Source organism: Pelobates fuscus, chromosome 1 (assembly GCF_036172605.1).
Source record: "Pelobates fuscus isolate aPelFus1 chromosome 1, aPelFus1.pri, whole genome shotgun sequence".
Classification (NCBI taxonomy): Eukaryota; Metazoa; Chordata; class Amphibia; order Anura; family Pelobatidae; genus Pelobates; species Pelobates fuscus.
Window position 1 is genome coordinate 366737034 of NC_086317.1, and position 20226 is coordinate 366757259.

Sequence of the window (20226 nt, forward strand, 5' to 3'; positions counted from 1 at the left end):
GCACTGCTCCCTGCCGCTTCTATCTTTACATATTACAAGGAGGGAGCTGCATGCCGGTAGCTCCCTGCTTGTAATAAACCGAACGAACAAACGAACAGTGATACTCGGTGTTTGTTTGTTTGTCTGATTTTTCTATTCATTCGTCTGTCTGATGAATGAATGAATAGATGAAATTCCCGTTCGCATGTCCAGGTGTTTCACTGGGCATGTGCAGGAATCTCACAGCGCTATCTAGTGTGGGCAGATGACGTGTCCCACAGGGACTTCACCTACCCACACAAAGATGGCGTTGCCCTGAATAAAGATCGGGGCAGGAAATAAAGATTAAAAAAGAGGTAATCTGGGGGGCTTAGGGGTATTTGGGGGTGACTAGGGGGTAAATTGGATGTAGTGGAGGCGGGAGGGGGGTTAAATTGGATGTAGTGGAGGCGGGCCGCAGAGACATACTAGGAATGGCAGATGGATTACTGTAGGATCTGGTAGACTTGGACTAGGGGGTAAATTGGATGTAGTGGAGGCGGGAGGGGGGCCGCAGAGACATACTAGGAATGGTAGATGGATTACTGTAGGATCTGGTAGACTTGGAGTTGTGGATAAAAGGCATATTGCACAGTCTGTTGCTCTACATAATTCATTTTCTGCACTTTCAGAGTGTAGTGGTGTCGTGGAGAGAGGCACTGAGGCTAGTGGTGTTGTGCAGAGAGGCACTGAGGCTAGTGGTGTTGTGCAGAGAGGCACTGAGGCTAGTGGTGTTGTGCAGAGAGGCACTGAGGCTAGTGGTGTTGTGCAGAGAGGCACTGAGGCTAGTGGTGTTGTGCAGAGAGGCACTGAGGCTAGTGGTGTTGTGCAGAGAGGCACTGAGGCTAGTGGTGTTGTGCAGAGAGGCACTGAGGCTAGTGGTGTTGTGCAGAGAGGCACTGAGGCTAGTGGTGTTGTGCAGAGAGGCACTGAGGCTAGTGGTGTTGTGAAGAGAGGCACTGAGGCTAGTGGTGTTGTGAAGAGAGGCACTGAGGCTAGTGGTGTTGTGAAGAGAGGCATTGAGGCTAGTGGTGTTGTGAAGAGAGGCATTGAGGCTAGTGGTGTTGTGCAGAGAGGCACTGAGGCTAATGGTGTTGTGCAGAGAGGCTTGAAGACTATGGTGAGGCTTAATAGAAAGCAGTTGTTGGTGGGGGATTCCATCATAAGAGGTGTGGAGATGGACAATGGTGGTCTTGTGAGGTGTCTTCCCGGAGCTACTGCTCACAGAGACAGGAGACATATCTGTAATATTGTTAAGCAAGCAAAGCAGGAAGGGGAATTGGATGTACTTGTCCATTTAGGGACAAATGACTTGGCTTGCAATGAGGTTTCAGAGGTTAAGGAAGTTTTTAGTGTTTTTGCCAATGATATATGGCAGGTTGCTTCCACATTGTCATTCTCTGAAGTTCTGCCTGTGCATAACACTCAGAATGACAGGCGGATGCGTATTAGGGACTTTAACTTGTGGCTTGGTGAATGGTGTCGGGGGCAAGGATTTGGCTTTATTGCTCATGGTAGCTCTGTTTGGAATGGAAATAAACTGTACAAAAAAGATGGTTTGCATCTTTCTAAAAATGGAACAAATGTTCTCAGTGAGCAGTTCAGAGGTTTTGCTAGGATGTATTTAAACTAGGAGGGGGGGGGCAAAAGGGTGATAAAACATCAATCCAATTGTCCCCCAAAACAAGGACAGAAGGTGCCTGTAGCAAGTGTGTTAAAAAATGATAAGCTTAGAGTCATGTCTACAAATGCTCGCAGTTTAGGGAATAAGATCCATGAACTTGTGGCAATAATGGCAACTGATAGTGTAGATTTAGTCGCTGTTATTGAGACATGGTATAATGAGAAAAATGACTGGGACATAGCAATACCAGGGTACTCTTTATATAGAAAAGACAGGGAAGGCAAGAAAGGGGGAGGGGTGGCCCTGTATGTAAAGAATAGCATAAAATCTAGCCTAATAAAGGTTAGTGAGGCGAACATAGAGTCAGTTTGGGTTACGTTAGAATTTGGTAATCACACAGTAACTCGTGTAGGTGTGATTTATAGGCCCCCAGGACAAATTGAAGAGTTAGATAATCTACTAGTTGAAGAAATAGCTAAAATGACAATGAAGGGGGAAGTTATCATCATGGGTGACTTTAATCTTCCTGATGTAAATTGGAAAACAAAAATAGCTACTTGTGCCAGGAGCACACATATTCTAAACTCCCTACTGGGATTGTCTCTAAAACAAGTCGTTGAGGAGCCAACTCGTAAAGAGGCCATACTAGATTTAGTGTTAACAAATGGAGATTTGGTATCAGATATTACTGTAGGTGAAAGTTTAGGATCCAGTGATCATCAGTCAGTGTGGTTTAATATAAGAACAGTGACTGAGTCACACCACACAAAAACAAAAGTTTTAGACTTTAGAAAAACAGACTTTTCCAAAATTAGAATATGTGTAAAGGAGTCATTATCAGACTGGAGCAATTTAAATGGAGTCCAAAAGAAATGGGATTATTTAAAAGTTGCACTACTGAAGGCAACAGAAGATTGCATTAGGCTTGTCAGTAAAAGCAAAAAATTCAAGAAACCACTGTGGTACTCCACAGATGTAGCCAAAATAGTAAAAAACAAAAAGTTAGCATTTAGTAATTATAAAAAAACCCAGAGTGAGGAAGACAGAATGACCTATAAGATTAGGCAGAAAGAGGCTAAGCAAGTTATAAGAGCTTCCAAATCACACACAGAAGAGAAAATAGCACAGTCAGTAAAAAAGGGGGACAAAACCTTTTTTAGATACATAAATGAGAAAAGAAAAGTAAAACAAGGATTAGTTAGATTAAAAACAAAAGAAGGAAGGTATGTAGATGAGGATAAAGGTCTAGCTGACTGCCTCAATGAATATTTTTGTTCGGTATTTACAGATGAAAATGAAGGAAAGGGACCTCAGTTAAGAAAAAGGATAAATGAGTCATTTATTACACGTGAGTTTACAGAGGAAGAGGTTCTATTTCAGCTGTCAAAAGTAAAGACAAATAAGTCAATGGGACCTGATGGAATACACCCAAAGCTATTAAAAGAGCTTAGTGGTGTACTAGCAAAACAATTAACAGATTTATTTAACCAATCATTGATAACAGGAGTAGTCCCAGAAGATTGGAAGTTAGCGAATGTTGTGCCCATTCACAAGAAAGGTAATAGGGAGGAGTCGGGCAACTATAGGCCAGTAAGCCTAACTTCAGTAGTGGGGAAAGTGATGGAAACCATGTTAAAGGATAGGATTGTTGAACATCTAAAAACACATGGATTTCAAGATCAGAGACAACATGGGTTTACTTCAGGGAGATCATGCCAAACTAATCTTATTGATTTTTTTGATTGGGTAACTAAAATTATAGATCAGAGTGGTGCAGTAGACATTGCTTACCTCGATTTCAGTAAGGCTTTTGACACTGTTGCACATAGAAGGCTTATCAACAAACTACAATCTTTGAGTTTGGATTCCAATATTGTTGAATGGGTAAGGCAGTGGCTGAGTGACAGGCAACAGAGGGTTGTAGTCAATGGAGTATATTCAAAGCTTGGGCTTGTCACCAGTGGGGTACCTCAGGGATCTGTACTTGGACCCATTCTCTTTAATATTTTTATTAGTGAAATTGCAGAAGGTCTTGATGGTAAGGTGTGTCTTTTTGCGGATGATACTAAGATATGTAACAGGGTTGATGTTCCAGGAGGGATAAGCCAAATGGAAAAGGATTTAGGTAAACTAGAAAAATGGTCAGAGTTGTGGCAACTGACATTTAATGTGGATAAGTGCAAGATAATGCATCTTGGACGTAAAAACCCAAGGGCAGAGTACAGAATATTTGATAGAGTCCTAACCTCAACATCTGAGGAAAGGGATTTAGGGGTGATTATTTCTGATGACTTAAAGGTAGGCAGCAATAGAGCAGCAGGAAATGCTAGCAGAATGCTTGGTTGTATAGGGAGAGGTATTAGCAGTAGAAAGAGGGAAGTGCTCATGCCATTGTACAGAACACTGGTGAGACCTCACTTGGAGTACTGTACACAGTACTGGAGACCCTATCTTCAGAAGGATATTGATACCTTAGAGAGAGTTCAAAGAAGGGCTACTAAACTGGTTCATGGATTGCAGGATAAAACTTACCAGGAAAGGTTAAAGGATCTTAACATGTATAGCATGGAGGAAAGACGAGACAGGGGGGATATGATAGAAACATTTAAATACATAAAGGGAATCAACACAGTAAAGGAGGAGACTATATTTAAAAGAAGAAAAACTACCACAACAAGAGGACATAGTCTTAAATTAGAGGGACAAAGGTTTAAAAATAATATCAGGAAGTATTACTTTACTGAGAGGGTAGTGGATGCATGGAATAGCCTTCCAGCTGAAGTGGTAGAGGTTAACACAGTAAAGGAGTTTAAGCATGCGTGGGATAGGCATAAGGCTATCCTAACTATAAGATAAGGCCAGGGACTAATGAAAGTATTTAGAAAACTGGGCAGACTAGATGGGCCGAATGGTTCTTATCTGCCGTCACATTCTATGTTTCTATGTTTCTATGTTAAAAAAATGGGATTCGGCATGACAGTGCCGCTTTAAATATATTTAGCTCTAAACTATATGGATTCGTTAAGACACTTTTCTTTGTCTCTACCTGTTTTTTCAAAGATTTTACTGAACAAAATGGCACCATTATACATGGCAACCTTTAAAATATAACACACGCGTGTCACCTTGAATAAAGTTAAACTCATTAACCAATCAAGTAAATGGTTGAAAGAAAATTAGATAAATCTATGAATTTAAATTTTAAGAACACTTTACTGTGCAAATTAGTATCCTTTAAAAATCTTACCATCAAAAGAGCACATTCAAAATGTTAATCTTCATTTGAACAGCACTGTAACAGGCATCCATCATAAGGCAGCAGCATGACTTCTGTGCTGTATTTAATGTTTCCTTTTTGTCTAGGGTTCTATCCACATTAATTCATCGGGTATCTATACTCAAGATACTGTGGATTTTAAATCAAAGCTAAAAGTGAAGGTAGTTTCAATCTGCAGAATATCCTGCTCCCTCAAAGGTTGAGTGAATAGTCCATTTTGTTAGATAGTAGTGCTTTGTTTTCATTTGCTGCTAGATATAGCTTCCGTAGTAAAAAAAAAACAAATTGAGAAGTATGTGAGAAAAGTGGAGAAAAGAGATACATTTGGAAAAATAAATTGCAAATTGTCAGTCACTGCTATTATATAAATGAGACAAAGAAGCAAATTATTTCAGAAATAAAATATGGAATTCATTATATAACATTAAACATATATATTCTTTAAAACATGTCACTCACAATGAAAAGGATGCTATACTTCACTATTATGTAAAACATCTGAGCAGAGTAGCAGCAAGGAAACAATTTATCAGCATTTCAAGTGTAAAAAAAACAAACATTTGGCATCTCTTATCTAGTTGTTGGAGGCAGAACAGTAAAAGAGGGACTAAAAATGTGTTCCAAATCAGGAGGAATTATGCATAGTGCTTGATGAAGTATCTCAGTAGTAACATTAAAGTGATATCAATGTTCCATAATAGGTCCAATCATATACAGTCATGGGAAGAAGAAAGTGCACACTCTTTCCATGTTTTTAAATATCAGGACATAATAACAACCTTATGTTCCTTAAAATCAGGAAAATGCAACCTCAGATGAACAACACATGACAAATTACACACTATCAAAATGTATTTATAAAAAATAAAGTCAAAATAGAGAAGCCATGTGTGAAAAACTAAGGACACACACATACTCACTCACTGACAGACAGACAGACACACACTGACACAGACAGACACACACTCTCACATTCTTGCACACACATACTTTTCTTTATTGCTTCTTACCTTTTGGAGCCGATGTGGGACATCTACCTAGGGTCCTTCCTGCTCCTTACTGCTCCCTCGTGTAGTTTAATGATGTCATATTCTCCACCCACCCTGGACCCAAGACCAGGATCCAGCTTCCAGTGAAAAGACCTCTGCTCGTCCAGAGAGCATAGCAGTATCAGCTCTTATAAGAGCTAGTGATTTTACTCAGGGGAGTATTGTGATATAGCAATCCCCATGAGTGAATGTAGTTCTCCAATCCCCCAAACATGAGCCAAAACTTCATGAAGGGGTCAACGAATCTCAGTTGGCCTTAAATGACAATCTCCATGCAAGGGTATGCCCACATGGACCTGATGGTAGACTGATGATTTGCAACTTCACAGACCAATAACAATAAGGTTACAAGGCACGACACTTGCCAAGCACAGGAAAAACATACTTTATAAAAACACCCCAAAAATGCCCTAAAAATACATAAAGTGCCCCACCCCCTGGTAGCCCTGATCTTGGTGACCAACGTATTCAAAAATCACCCAGATCAGTTCAGGGGTTCAGGAATTTCCTGGAAGTCATAGTTGTTACCGACCACACTCATGGTCCCATGCATAAAACCGTTCCATAGAATCGCGGCTAAGTGCCGCTGGCGACCGACCGGGAACCGCAAAGTCTTCATGCCGAAAATAGTTCCAGGGCATTCGCGGCTAAGTCCCCCTGAAGTCTATTTGTGGTTTTGGTCCACGCAACGGCCGCCAGGGAGCTAGCATTCGGTTCCGTGGAAAGTGACAAACTGGGGGAACCAGGGGGAATAAAATATGGGTCTTTACAGTCGTTGACTTGGCCCATAGTCTTTTGGCAAGAGGCTGGCCAGCAGGCGCCTCCAAGCACCCGTGACGAGGTTCAGTTCGTCACACATACACATTAGTATCTCTGCTGTTCATAATAAAAGAGGAGAGTCCCTGACAGAGGAGAGTCCCAGGTATCTAATGATACCTGGGTTTTCCTGTTACTGGCAGTGAAACAGTCGCTACGTTAAAATACAGCATGATGGACCTTTTCCATCATAGGTCCTTAACAGGTTAAACTAGTAATTTCTTATTTTCTCACCCTAATTTGCAAATATAGCAAAACCTCTTCATTTGCAAAATGATGTTAAACTATATATTTTGATAATGTTCTCGGTTGGATAGTTTTTTGACTACCCTAAGGCCTTTGCATTGATATTCAACATAGCATTTAATTAATGCAATATGTTTAAGGAAGATCAATTAGATTAAAAGGTCTAACATAAGGGAACATACTAAATTACAGAGTTACCTACAGCCTAGCAGCTATGACATGAGACCCTTGGTGTAAGCCATCTGATCTGTTTGACTACTAGAAATCTGAGCATAACAGAAACGGTATTTGAATTGCATTGATAGTGATATATACAAGATACTATTCCCAGGGTGGAATTACAAGTAAAATAATTAACAACGTGTGGATTTTACTCCTGCTTTGCTGCAATAAGATCATTATTTTTTTAAAATCCCTTATTAAAGAGTTCTGCGTCTTAACCTTCACACACACACACACATATATATATATATATATATATATATACATACATTAATTAAATAGACTTTCTCACCCCTCCAGGGTGGTATATTTGTTTATTCCTCATTTTTGGGTCCTCTACCTGAGGCCTGGGAGTCTGAGGGTTGTGTGCAGTATCTTAGCTGTTTCTAGAACTGCACTCTTCTGGACAGCGATCTCAGATGTCCCACCTGGAATCTGTTAAAGACCAATGGAAGTCACAGCCCCGAGTGCTCCTATCACAACTGGGAATACTACTGTCAGGGTACCTGTGGTCTCTACTGTTCCTCCATCCAGACGGTCTGATGGCTCCCTTCCCTGCGGTCTATCCGGTCATGCTAGGCCGGCCGCGAGGGAGTGACTGCCTTTTACAGCATCTAGGCAGGAAGTAGTCATCTGGACACTCCCCCGGAACGACCTGTCAGTCAATTGCTGCAGGACCAATCAGGACGCCTCGGAGGCGTGGTTACTGCTCTGAACAGGGTATTTAACAGAGCTTCTTTCATTAGCTCATTGCCCTGTCGTGGTTCTAGCTTGTTCTAGTCACTCAGTGCTTGTGTATTCTATTATCCCTTTTGGTTTTGACCCGGCTTGTTTACCTTACTCTGCTTATCTCTGTTACCCTTGATTCGGCTTGTCTCTTGCTTACCTGTCTTCTGTTACCCTCGACCTCGGCTTGTCTTTGACCATTCTATACTGTACTACTTACGTTAGTCCGGACATTCTAAGGTCCGGTATACGTATCTGGCTACTGTTTGTACTCTGCATGTTGGATCCCTGTCCCGATCCTGACATTACGACAGGGCCAATGGATCCTGCAAGTACAAACAGTAAGCTGGCTGCTCCTGATCCTAGGTTTGAAGCCATGGATCACAGAATGGATCAGATGGCGCTTGCGCTACAGGCTCTATTAGCTTGTGCCAATAACCCACCAGAGGAGATACGTAATATCCCTGTTTCTCCTGTCGGTTCAGGTCTAGAGGTAGCCACAGTGGGTGCTTCTTCTCACATTACCCCCCCGGTACGCTATGGTGGGGCTCCTGAGAAGTGTCGTGGTTTTTTAAACCAAATTAGTATCCACTTTGAATTGCAACCTCGCTCTTATCCTACAGATAGGGCAAAAGTAGGATTTATTATCACCCTACTCATTGAGAAAGCTCTGAGATGGGCCAACCCACTATGGGAGAACGATAACCCATTAGTTTATAACTATAACGCATTTGTAGCTGCTTTTAGAAGAACATTTGACCCTCCAGGTAGAAAGGTTAATGCAGCCAGATTACTGTTGCGCCTGAGACAGGAGAACCGAACACTGGTGGATTATGCACTAGAGTTCAGGTCTCTGGCGGCAGAAATCAAGTGGAATGAGCAGGCGTATATGGATGTATTTTTGAATGGCCTATCTGATGTAATCCTTGATGAGGTTGCTACCAGAGAACTCCCTGAGAATTTAGAGGATTTAATTTCGTTCATCTCTCGTATAGATGAACGTCTAAGAGAGAGACAGAACACTCGAGAGAGGAACCAGAGACCTTCTTTTAGGTTAGCTCCCGCTTTTCCAAGTCCTGACTCCACGATATCTTTGCTTACTGAACCTATGCAGATAGGGTATACCCGCCTCTCTGAGGAGGAAAGACAGCACAGGAGAAGAGAGGGTTTGTGTATGTATTGTGGAGCCAAGGGTCATTTACTCTCGAACTGTTCTAACCGCCCGGGAAACGCTCGCACCTAAGTCTCTCTAGAGGACAGGCCTTGGGTGTTTCTATTTTGTCCTCTACTCCTAATTATAAAGATCACAGGCTTCTGCTACCAGTTTCCTTAACTTGGGGGAAGGAAGTAGTAAGGGCTATGGCATTGATAGATTCCGGTGCTGCTGAGAATTTTATCGACCAAGCCTTTGCTAGTAAGAACAATTTCCCATCCCAGCTAACGGAGACACCTTTGGCCGTTGAGGCCATAGATGGTAGACCACTACTAGACCCTGTTATCTTTCGTGAGACCATACCCATTGATTTAAATGTTGGTATCCTACACGTGGAGAAATTATCTCTTATGCTCATTTCGTCTCCTTCCGTACCCATAGTTCTGGGGTACCCATGGTTGAAAAAACATAACCCTATTATTGATTGGGAGTTAGGAGAGATACTCTCGTGGGGCCAGGGCTGCCAGGATCGGTGTTTGTGCAAGGTTTCTCCATTAGCTAATATTAACATACCGGAGAATCCTACTCAGTCCACAGAAAGACAAATACCAGACCTTTACCTAGACTTAAGGGCAGTGTTTGACAAGAAGAATGCCGATTCTTTGCCTCCACACAGGTCATTTGACTGTAAGATTAAGCTTCTACCCGGCACTATGCCTCCGAGGGGCCATGTATATCCTTTGTCTGTTCAGGAAAACTCGGTTCTAGAGGAGTATATTCGGGAGAATTTAGAAAAGGGATTCATCAGGAGGTCTTCTTCTCCGGCCGGGGCTGGGTTCTTTTTCATTAAGAAGAAGGATGGCACGCTGAGACCTTGTATCGATTACCGAGGCTTGAATAAAATAACTGTCAGAAATGCCTATCCTATCCCACTAATTACCGAGTTATTTGATCGTCTTAAGGGCTCCAAAATCTTCACCAAGTTAGATCTCAGAGGGGCTTACAATTTGGTGAGAATCCAGCAAGGTCACGAGTGGATGACGGCATTCAATACCCGGTATGGCCATTACGAATACACTGTTATGCCATTTGGACTATGCAATGCTCCTGCAGTATTTCAAGATTTGATTAATGAGGTACTTAGGGAGTTTCAGCATGATTGTGTTATTGTTTACCTGGACGACATACTAATACACTCTAAGGAGATTGAGACTCACCATAGACAGGTCAGAAAGGTATTACACAAGCTGCTGCAACATGGTCTATATTGCAAATTGGAGAAGTGCAGTTTTGATCAGTCTCAGGTAGACTTTCTTGGATACGTGATTTCTGGGTTTTAAAATGGATCCTGTAAAACTCCAATCTATTTTAGACTGGCCCTTGCCCAAAGGACTCAAGGCTATCCAAAGGTTTATTGTTTTTTCCAACTACTATAGGCGCTTCATTAAAGGATACTCCTCTATCATTGCGCCTATTACCAATATGACCAAACAAGGGGCTGATACTAAGTTCTGGTCTAAGGAAGCTCTTGGTGCTTTCAAGACTCTCAAGGAACTTTTTGCCTCGGCTCCCATTCTAGTCCATCCTGATACGACTCTGCCTTTCTTGCTTGAGGTCGATGCCTCTGAGACAGCAGTTGGGGCTGTTCTGTCTCAAAGGTTAGGGGTGGATAAACCGTTACACCCTTGTGGTTTCTTCTCTAAGAAATTTTCTGGGCCTGAGAGCAGATATGACATCGGGGAAAGGGAACTGTTAGCAGTCATTAAAGCCTTAAAGGAGTGGAGACATTTGTTGGAGGGGACCCTACACCCTATTACGATTTTGACGGACCACAAAAACTTGTCCTATATTGGGGAGGCTAAGCGCTTATCCTCTAGACAAGCTCGTTGGTCCTTATTCCTGACTCACTTCAATTATGTACTGACTTACAGACCTGGTTCTAAAAACTCTAAAGCCGATGCATTATCTCGCCAATATGAACCTTCTACTGTACCTGAACCAGTTCTTTCTTCTATAGTTCCGAAATGCAATATCATTGCTAATACGAATCTCAGGATTCATTCTCCATTACTGGCCGAGATCATTAAGTTGCAACATCTAGCACCTAAACAGACTCCTGCGGGCCGTCATTTCGTTCCTCCTGCTCTTCAACTGGAACTTTTACAGTGTTTACATAATAGCAAGATGGCAGGACATCCTGGTATTCGCAAAATTACGCGTTGATCTCTAAGGACTTCTGGTGGCCTGCTTTACGGAGGGATATTGAGGAGTTCATCGCTGCATGTGAAGTTTGTACTAAAACCAAACAACCCCATACGCTTCCATGTGGATTCCTGCACCCCTTGGAGGTTCCAGAAAAACCATGGTCCTGTTTGGCCATGGACTTTATTGTCGATCTACCTATCTCTAAAAGACAGACTGTTATCCTCACCGTGGTTGACAGGTTTACTAAGATGGCACACTTCATTCCCCTGCCTAAACTCCCGTCTTCTCCCGAATTGGCAGAGATATTCGCTAAGGAGATTTTTCGCCTACATGGGATACCCTCTTAAATTGTATCGGACAGAGGCTCCCAATTTGTTTCCCGCTTTTGGAGGTCCTTCTGCTCTCAACTTGGTATTAAATTAAACTTTTCTTCTGCCTATCATCCTCAGTCTAACGGAGCTGCTGAACGTACCAACCAGAAAATTGAACAATATTTACGATGCTTTGTTTCTGAACACCAGGATGATTGGGTCGGTTTGATTCCTTGGGCGGAGTTTGCACACAACAATCTCGTTTGCGATTCTACTCATTCAAGCCCCTTCTTCATGAATTATGGCTTTCATCCGTCTATTCTTCCTTCGGATTCTCCTTCCCAGGGGGTGCCGTCGGTTGATGTTCATGTTGCCAATTTGAGGAAGTTGTGGGATCAAACTCGACAAATCCTTGTGCACAACTCTATGTTGGTCAAGAAACACGCTGATAAACGTAGAAGGGCGGCTCCGGTCTTTGTTCCAGGTGATAGGGTATGGCTGAGCACGAGGAACATCCGTTTAAAAGTGCCCTCCTGTAACGAGTATATACCCCTACACGCAGGATCCAGCCTAACAGAAGACAGTACAGAGGAGAGATACGTCTACCGGACCTTAGAGTGGCCGGACTCGACGTAATAGGATAAGACAGAGTCAGGAACGATCCGAGGTCAAGGGCACAAAGAGACAGCGTAAACGAAAACTAGCCGGGGACTGGTACACAGGAATCAGCAAGCCGGCAAACAGTACAGAATAGGATAAAGCGAAAACGAAGTCAGAATACAAAGCCAAGGTCAAATACGGAGAAACACAACTGAACACAACAAGCACTAAAGGGAACTGTAGCAGAAACCACGATAGGGCAAGGAACAAAGGGAAAAGGGTAAGTATAAGTAGCCTTCAAACTAATGTGATTGGCTCCTGTCACTTCCACTCCCCCAACAGGTAAGTGTATGGGGTGATTGGCATGACAGGAGCCAATGGGAGCCTTTTTGCAATTTAGGCTCCCACTGTCTCTTTAAGAGCGCGCCCGAGATTCGCGGCGCGCTCTTAGCTGCAGGCGGGACACGTGACCGCTTCTCGCGGTCACTGCCCGCCTTCCTGTCTGAACAGTCGGACGAGCCGCAGGACCGCGCGCGGCTTGAAGAGAGGACCGCGTCCGGCCCCCGGATAAGGTAAGTACCGCTACAGTACCCCCCCCTGAGGACACGCCCTCCGGGCGGGCAGGACCAGGCCTGGCAGGAAAATGCGAATGGAAAGAACGTACAAGGCGGGGAGCATGAACAGCATCCGCAGAAATCCAACTGCGCTCCTCAGGCCCATAACCCTTCCAATGTACCAAGTACTGAAGCCGACCCCTAAGAAAACGAGAGTCAATAACAGCAGATACTTCGAACTCCTCATGACCCTCCACAGAGACAGGAGGGGGAGGGGGAGTATGCCGGGTATAGCGGTTGCGTACGTAAGGCTTCAACAAAGAGGTGTGAAATACATTGGGTATACGCAGATTCTTAGGCAGACCCAAGGCATAAGAAACGGGATTAACCTTATGTATAATGCGATAAGGACCAATGAAGCGGGGAGCCAATTTCATAGAAGGCACCCGGAGGCGAATATTCCGTGTGGAAAGCAAAACCCTGTCCCCCACAACATAGGAAGGAGCCGCTCTGCGATGCTTGTCAGCCTGAGCCTTCTGGCGGGCAGCAGAGTCCACCAAAGAACGCTGAACCTGCTCCCAAGTATTACGCAAACCAGCCAAATGCTCATCCAGAACTGGCATGCCCTTAGAGGAGAATGCAGCCGGAAGAACAACGGGATGCTGGCCATAGACAACGTAAAAAGGGCTTTTGCCGGAAGAATCATGAGTGGCATTATTCCGAGCAAATTCAGCCCAAGGAAGCAGGTCAGACCAATTGTCCTGATGGTGAGACACAAAACAACGGAGGTACTGCTCAAGAGACTGGTTGGCACGTTCAGCAGCTCCATTAGACTGGGGATGGTAAGCGGAAGAAAATGAGAGGGAAATACCCATCTCCGAACAAAAGGCTTTCCAGAACCTGGAAATAAATTGGCTACCCCTATCGGATACAATAGATAAGGGAATACCATGTAATCGAAACACTTCTCTAGCGAAGATAAGAGCCAATTCCTTGGAAGTGGGCAACTTGCGAAGAGACACAAAGTGAGCCATTTTGGAAAACCGATCTACTATCATTAGGATGACTGTGTTACCATTCGAAGGGGGTAATTCAACAATAAAATCCATTGATAGATTAGACCAAGGTCTCTCGGGAACAGGCAACGGATGCAACAGCCCACAAGGAACTCTACGAGAGGTTTTCATACATGCACAAGTAGTACAAGCACTTATATAGTCAGTAACATCCTTACGTAAGGTATCCCACCAGAAATACCGAGAAACGGCTGACACTGTTTTGGAAATACCAGGATGTCCAGCAGTCTTAGTATCGTGATAAAGTGACAGAATATCCCGTCTCTCGGGAATGTCAACGAACAATTTATCATTAGGCCTCTCGCTGGGTGCCATGCCTTGTTTCGCTTGTATGGCCTGCAAGAGGGACGAGGAAATAGACAATATAGTAGTTGCTATTATCCTGTCTGGGGGAATGACAGGAGTGACATCAATCTCCTGTTTGTCAATAGTCTCGAATTGTCTGGACAGAGCGTCCGCTTTGGTGTTCCGGTCACCTGGCCTATAGGTGATTATATAATTAAAATGAGACAAGAACAGTGACCACCTAGCCTACCTTGAAGACAATCTTTTAGCTTCGCTAAGGTAGGATAGGTTCTTATGATCTGTAAATATGAGAATAGGATCCTTAGTTCCTTCTAGCAAATGTCTCCATTCTTTGAGTGCTAAAATGATAGCAAGGAGTTCGCGATTACCCACATCATAATTCCTCTCTGCCTTGGACATTTGTTTAGAAAAGAAGCCACAAGGATGCAATGTAGGAGACTTAGAAATCACACCCAAGGCCAGTCCCCTATAAGGTCTTAGGTGCGAGAGTTTTCCGGGAGCAGAGGACACTCCTTTACCATATGGTCTCTCTTACCACAATATAGGCAGAGTCCCTCCCTTCTCCTATGTAATTTCTCAGTATCTGAGAGTTTGGCAACCCCTAATTGCATAGGTTCCTCTTCAGATACTTTAACACTCGGTATATTAACTCTGGGTTGAATAGGTGTAACAAAACGTCTATTCCTGTTCTTAGTATAGAGCCTGTCACGAATCCTATTATCTATATCGATGAGGTAGTCAATAAGGTCCTCTAAGGCAATAGGAAGCTCCTTAGCTGCTACCTCATCCAATATAGAGTCTGATAAACCTTCCATGAAGGCCGTAGTTAACCCATTATTGGTCCAATCGACCTGTGAGGCAAGGGTACGAAACTGTATAGCGTAATCAGCCACAGACCTAGAACCCTGTTTAACCCTCATTAATGCTCTAGCGGCATTCTTAGACCTTTTCATAGTATCAAAAGTTCTGCGAAAAGCTGTTAGGAAACTGTGAAAGTTATGCACCATAGGTCCATTAGCCTCCCAAATAGGGTTTGCCCATTCAAGTGCTTTGTCGGTAAGTTGGTGCATAAAGAACCCAACTTTAGACCTCTCTATGGGAAATGAACGTGGATACATTTCAAAATGAAACTCTATTTGGTTAATGAACCCTCTGCATGTCTTAGAATCCCCTCCATACCTAGGAGGAGGCGTTAAATGTGCTGTAGCGTTAGGCATAGTCGATACTTCAGGAAGCAGGGGTGCAGGAGGGTTAGGTGCGGTTGCTGGAATGGTTCTAGCTAAGAGCGTCTGGAGAGCCTGAGCTATTTGATCCATACGGTGATCCTGCTCTACAAATCTAGCCTCATGGGTCGCCATCTGTTGAGCTAAATCTGCGGGGTCCATGGCCCTATCGTAATGTAACGAGTATATACCCCTACACGCAGGATCCAGCCTAACAGAAGACAGTACAGAGGAGAGATACGTCTACCGGACCTTAGAGTGGCCGGACTCGACGTAATAGGATAAGACAGAGTCAGGAACGATCCGAGGTCAAGGGCACAAAGAGACAGCGTAAACGAAAACTAGCCGGGGACTGGTACACAGGAATCAGCAAGCCGGCAAACAGTACAGAATAGGATAAAGCGAAAACGAAGTCAGAATACAAAGCCAAGGTCAAATACGGAGAAACACAACTGAACACAACAAGCACTAAAGGGAACTGTAGCAGAAACCACGATAGGGCAAGGAACAAAGGGAAAAGGGTAAGTATAAGTAGCCTTCAAACTAATGTGATTGGCTCCTGTCACTTCCACTCCCCCAACAGGTAAGTGTATGGGGTGATTGGCATGACAGGAGCCAATGGGAGCCTTTTTGCAATTTAGGCTCCCACTGTCTCTTTAAGAGCGCGCCCGAGATTCGCGGCGCGCTCTTAGCTGCAGGCGGGACACGTGACCGCTTCTCGCGGTCACTGCCCGCCTTCCTGTCTGAACAGTCGGACGAGCCGCGCGCGGCTCGTGCAGCCGCAGGACCGCGCGCGGCTTGAAGAGAGGACCGCGTCCGGCCCCCGGATAAGGTAAGTACCGCTACACCTCCATGAAGTTCGCTCCTCGTTATATTGGACCCTACAGGGTGCTGACCCGTATCAATCCAGTTGCGTATCGTTTAGCTCTTCCTAATACCTTACGCATCCCGAACTCGTTTCACGTTTCATTGCTGAAACCACTCATATGTAACAGATTTTCCTCCACAATAGCCCCTCCTCGCTCCGTTCAGGTGGAGGGTCAGGAGGAGTATGAGGTTAACTCTATTATTGATTCTCGAATCTCCCGGGGGAGAGTACAATATCTGGTTGATTGGAAGGGATATGGTCCTGAGGAGAGGAGTTGGGTACCTCAGGAGGATGTTCATGCTCCCCGTCTCCGCAGGGCGTATCACTCTCGCTTCCCATCTCGTCCCGGTTCATTCCGCCCGGTGGGCGTATCTGAGAGGGGGGGGTACTGTCAGGGTACCTGTGGTCTCTACCTCCGAAAGAGGTAGAGACTTAGCTGTTCCTCCATCCAGACGGTCTGATGGCTCCCTTCCCTGCGGTCTATCCGGTCATGCTAGGCCGGCCGCGAGGGAGTGACTGCCTTTTACAGCATCTAGGCAGGAAGTAGTCATCAGGACACTCCCCCGGAACGACCTGTCAGTCAATTGCTGCAGGACCAATCAGGACGCCTCGGAGGCGTGGTTACTGCTCTGAACAGGGTATTTAACAGAGCTTCTTTCATTAGCTAATTGCCCTGTCGTGGTTCTAGCTTGTTCTAGTCACTCAGTGCTTGTGTATTCTATTATCCCTTTTGGTTTTGACCCGGCTTGTTTACCTTACTCTGCTTATCTCTGTTACCCTTGATTCGGCTTGTCTCTCGCTTACCTGTCTTCTGTTACCCTCGACCTCGGCTTGTCTTTGACCATTCTATACTGTACTACTTACGTTAGTCCGGCCATTCTAAGGTCCGGTATACGTATCTGGCTACTGTTTGTACTCTGCGTGTTGGATCCCTGTCCCGATCCTGACAACTACTGCCTTCACTTTCCATATCTTTTCTAGCACTTCTTTCAGTCCTTGGTATTTGCCCATCTTCTCTTGTTCCTTCCTCCTGATGTTATATTCACTGTACATTGTCACATCCACCATAAGTGCAGTCTTCTGTTCCTTGTCTACCATCACAACTCAGGTTGGTTGGTCAGTACTTGCTTGTCTGTCTGGGTCTGGAAGTCTCACAGGATCTTAGCCCTGTCATTTTTACATCTGGGCTCAGGCAGGTCCAGCCCATATTCTGAGTAGATGTTTCGGTACACAATCCCAACAATTTTTCTGTTTCTCTCTTTAGGTGAGTTAGACAGGTGGGTTAGCTGGTGGTGGAGATACATGAGAACTTTCACCAGGACAATAAATCATTTTTTAAATTCTAAAGAGCCTTATCAGGCTCTGCATAAAATGTCAAAAGGTGCCTGTTAAGGCTAGGACCCCACCTCCAAGCATTAGAGGGATGTAATAGGAAATCCAGATATATGGATAAAACTATATTATTATGCTATTTATTCAGCAAAGTAAACACCTTCAAATAAATACATAAAAAGTTCCAATTATACAGTGAGCTATTTTGTTAAATATTCAAAAAAGCACACTGTACAATTGTTGCTTTATTTTGTAAAATATACACAGATGGCTAGGATTTGTGTCATTCATACTACCTGGAAAAAGGCAACCTTTGGCACTCCAGATGTTGTGGACTAAATCTCTCGTGATGCTTTTCCAGCATTACGGTTGTAACAGCATTATGGGAGATGAAGTCCACAACATCTGGAGTTCCAAAGGTTGCCTACCACTGGCCTATAGGATTGCTTTGAGAACATTGTCAAGGGAAGGCTTACTCTGCAGTTTGTGTGAGCAGAGTGTTTTTTCTGCCTCTTCCTTCTATTTATAAGTAGACTACATTTGTGGTTGAAAGAGTGAATGAGTCACATCGACTGTATATGAAAAGGATGTGTATAGAATGACTGCAAAATCTGCAGAGTAGCTCTGTAATAAATGTCTAACGTGTGATGTGTGTGAGGAATGAGAAATGTTGCATGTTTGACCATAGTGAATCTGTGATGTATTTGAGATTAACCCCCTAAGGTATATTGGAAGTCTTGCTAGAATAATGATTTTGCTGTATGTCTGCTCCATGCCATACATTAATATTTATTGTCAGATTAGCAGATATAAATATTTTTTTTATTTATGTTGTACAGATGTAAGAATCATGAAAATAATGGACAAAGAAGATGATATGATTATTACTATCTCATCTTAAGTGGACAGGATACATAGCAAGCTGTATATTTTTTTATGAAATAGAATATAGTATAGATTAGATGGTTTTAAATATTCAAATCAGAAGTCTGGGAGAAATATGTCAAAACTGGTTTTCTATAAATTCATGATCTCATATATTTTTGATAATTACTTAACCATTTAAGTGCAGCTTGTAGCTCCAGCAAATTACAATTACAATAATGAATGTTACATCTAGAAAAGTGACATATCAGTGACAACAAAAAAAACAAGTTGTTTGATGGGAAAATGCTTTACAAATATGCACCCATCAGGTTTCCAATTGTTTTTAAAATTGATAAGAAAAGTGCAGAATTTTCAATTTGGTAATATTTATTTATATTTATGGTTAATTTATTTTATTAATTCAAGCATAGGGGGCAAGAATTTTTGGCAAATATATTGCAAATGTAATTGTCACTGTGCTTTGCTAATCCTACAGCACGAACAACATTTTTTTCAATGCTGCAAAGATTCAAATACAATGGTCAAATAATTGTAATTAATTGGGGCCTATACTATTGTAATGGGTAATTCCCTAAGTAGACATTAGCTTTTCTTTCATTATGGAGATGGTCATTGCACAATGGTCACTGACCTTTTTCCCTACACTGTCTATATATATTTGATGAATTACAACAAAAAGAAAATGCAATGTCACACTATCTTATATACAATATTGTTACTTCTGCAATTGATACAAAAAAGGTTTTCAAGTTTACACACAAAAATTAAAATCTCGCACAAAAGATTAACATTCATCACGTAAATGATAGAGGTCCCTTTAGTCTTTGTAGCACCTGTGACGGAACCCCGGCTGTTTGTGGTTTTCCCCTTGTATTATGTGTTTCATGTGCCTGTGTGGCAAACCTAGCCACTTCTAGACTATACTGTATAAAGGTTGTCCGTAGGCTGTATGGGGTACTGTGTATATTTTGTTGTGTATGTATTATATTATGGCCGTTCGCATGCTGGCAGCCGTAAGCTACCAGCATGCAAACACTTCGTTTGACGAACCGCGGCTATCCGGGCCGTTCACCAAACGAATACGGGCTCCCCAGGTGGACCACACACTTAGAGTCGTGTGGCGCTCATTAACCGATTGCAACAATGTTGCAATCAGTAATTAAAGGCTCTCCTAGGTGGCCGTCGTTCGACTACCGACCATGCGGCAGTCGGCCATCTTGGATCCTTTGTCTCTGCAGCGGTGTTCGGTCGTCGAGAGCCTGGAACTGAAAACGGCTACCCGATAATACGAACACCGCTGGACTTCCAGAGCGTTCGGGAGTCCCGCTCTCATCACATTTTGTTCCCCATCGATGTTCGGTAGTTTCAAACCGAACTCGATGGTTAAATGTATTTTGTGCGGCGTTCGGTTAGTTTAGCTGGGATCTGAGCGGTATTCTCACTAAATGTGCCCGCAGACCCCAGCTATCTACCTAACGGTTGTTCGTATAAAAGTGAGGAATATTATGCGAAATATGGATTTTCATGTGAATTGTCAGTTTTGCTGCACGAGGGGATAATCCACTTAATCGTCCATTTTAGTGGGAGTATCCCTCTCGTGCAGCAATGCCTGTTGGGATAATTACACTGCCTGATGGGAGAAATCCCCTGTAACATCTGTACGGAAACCCCTTGCAAGGGGAACTGCATAAATATGGAAGTCTGTGAATAAAGCGAGTTAGTTGACTCCCAA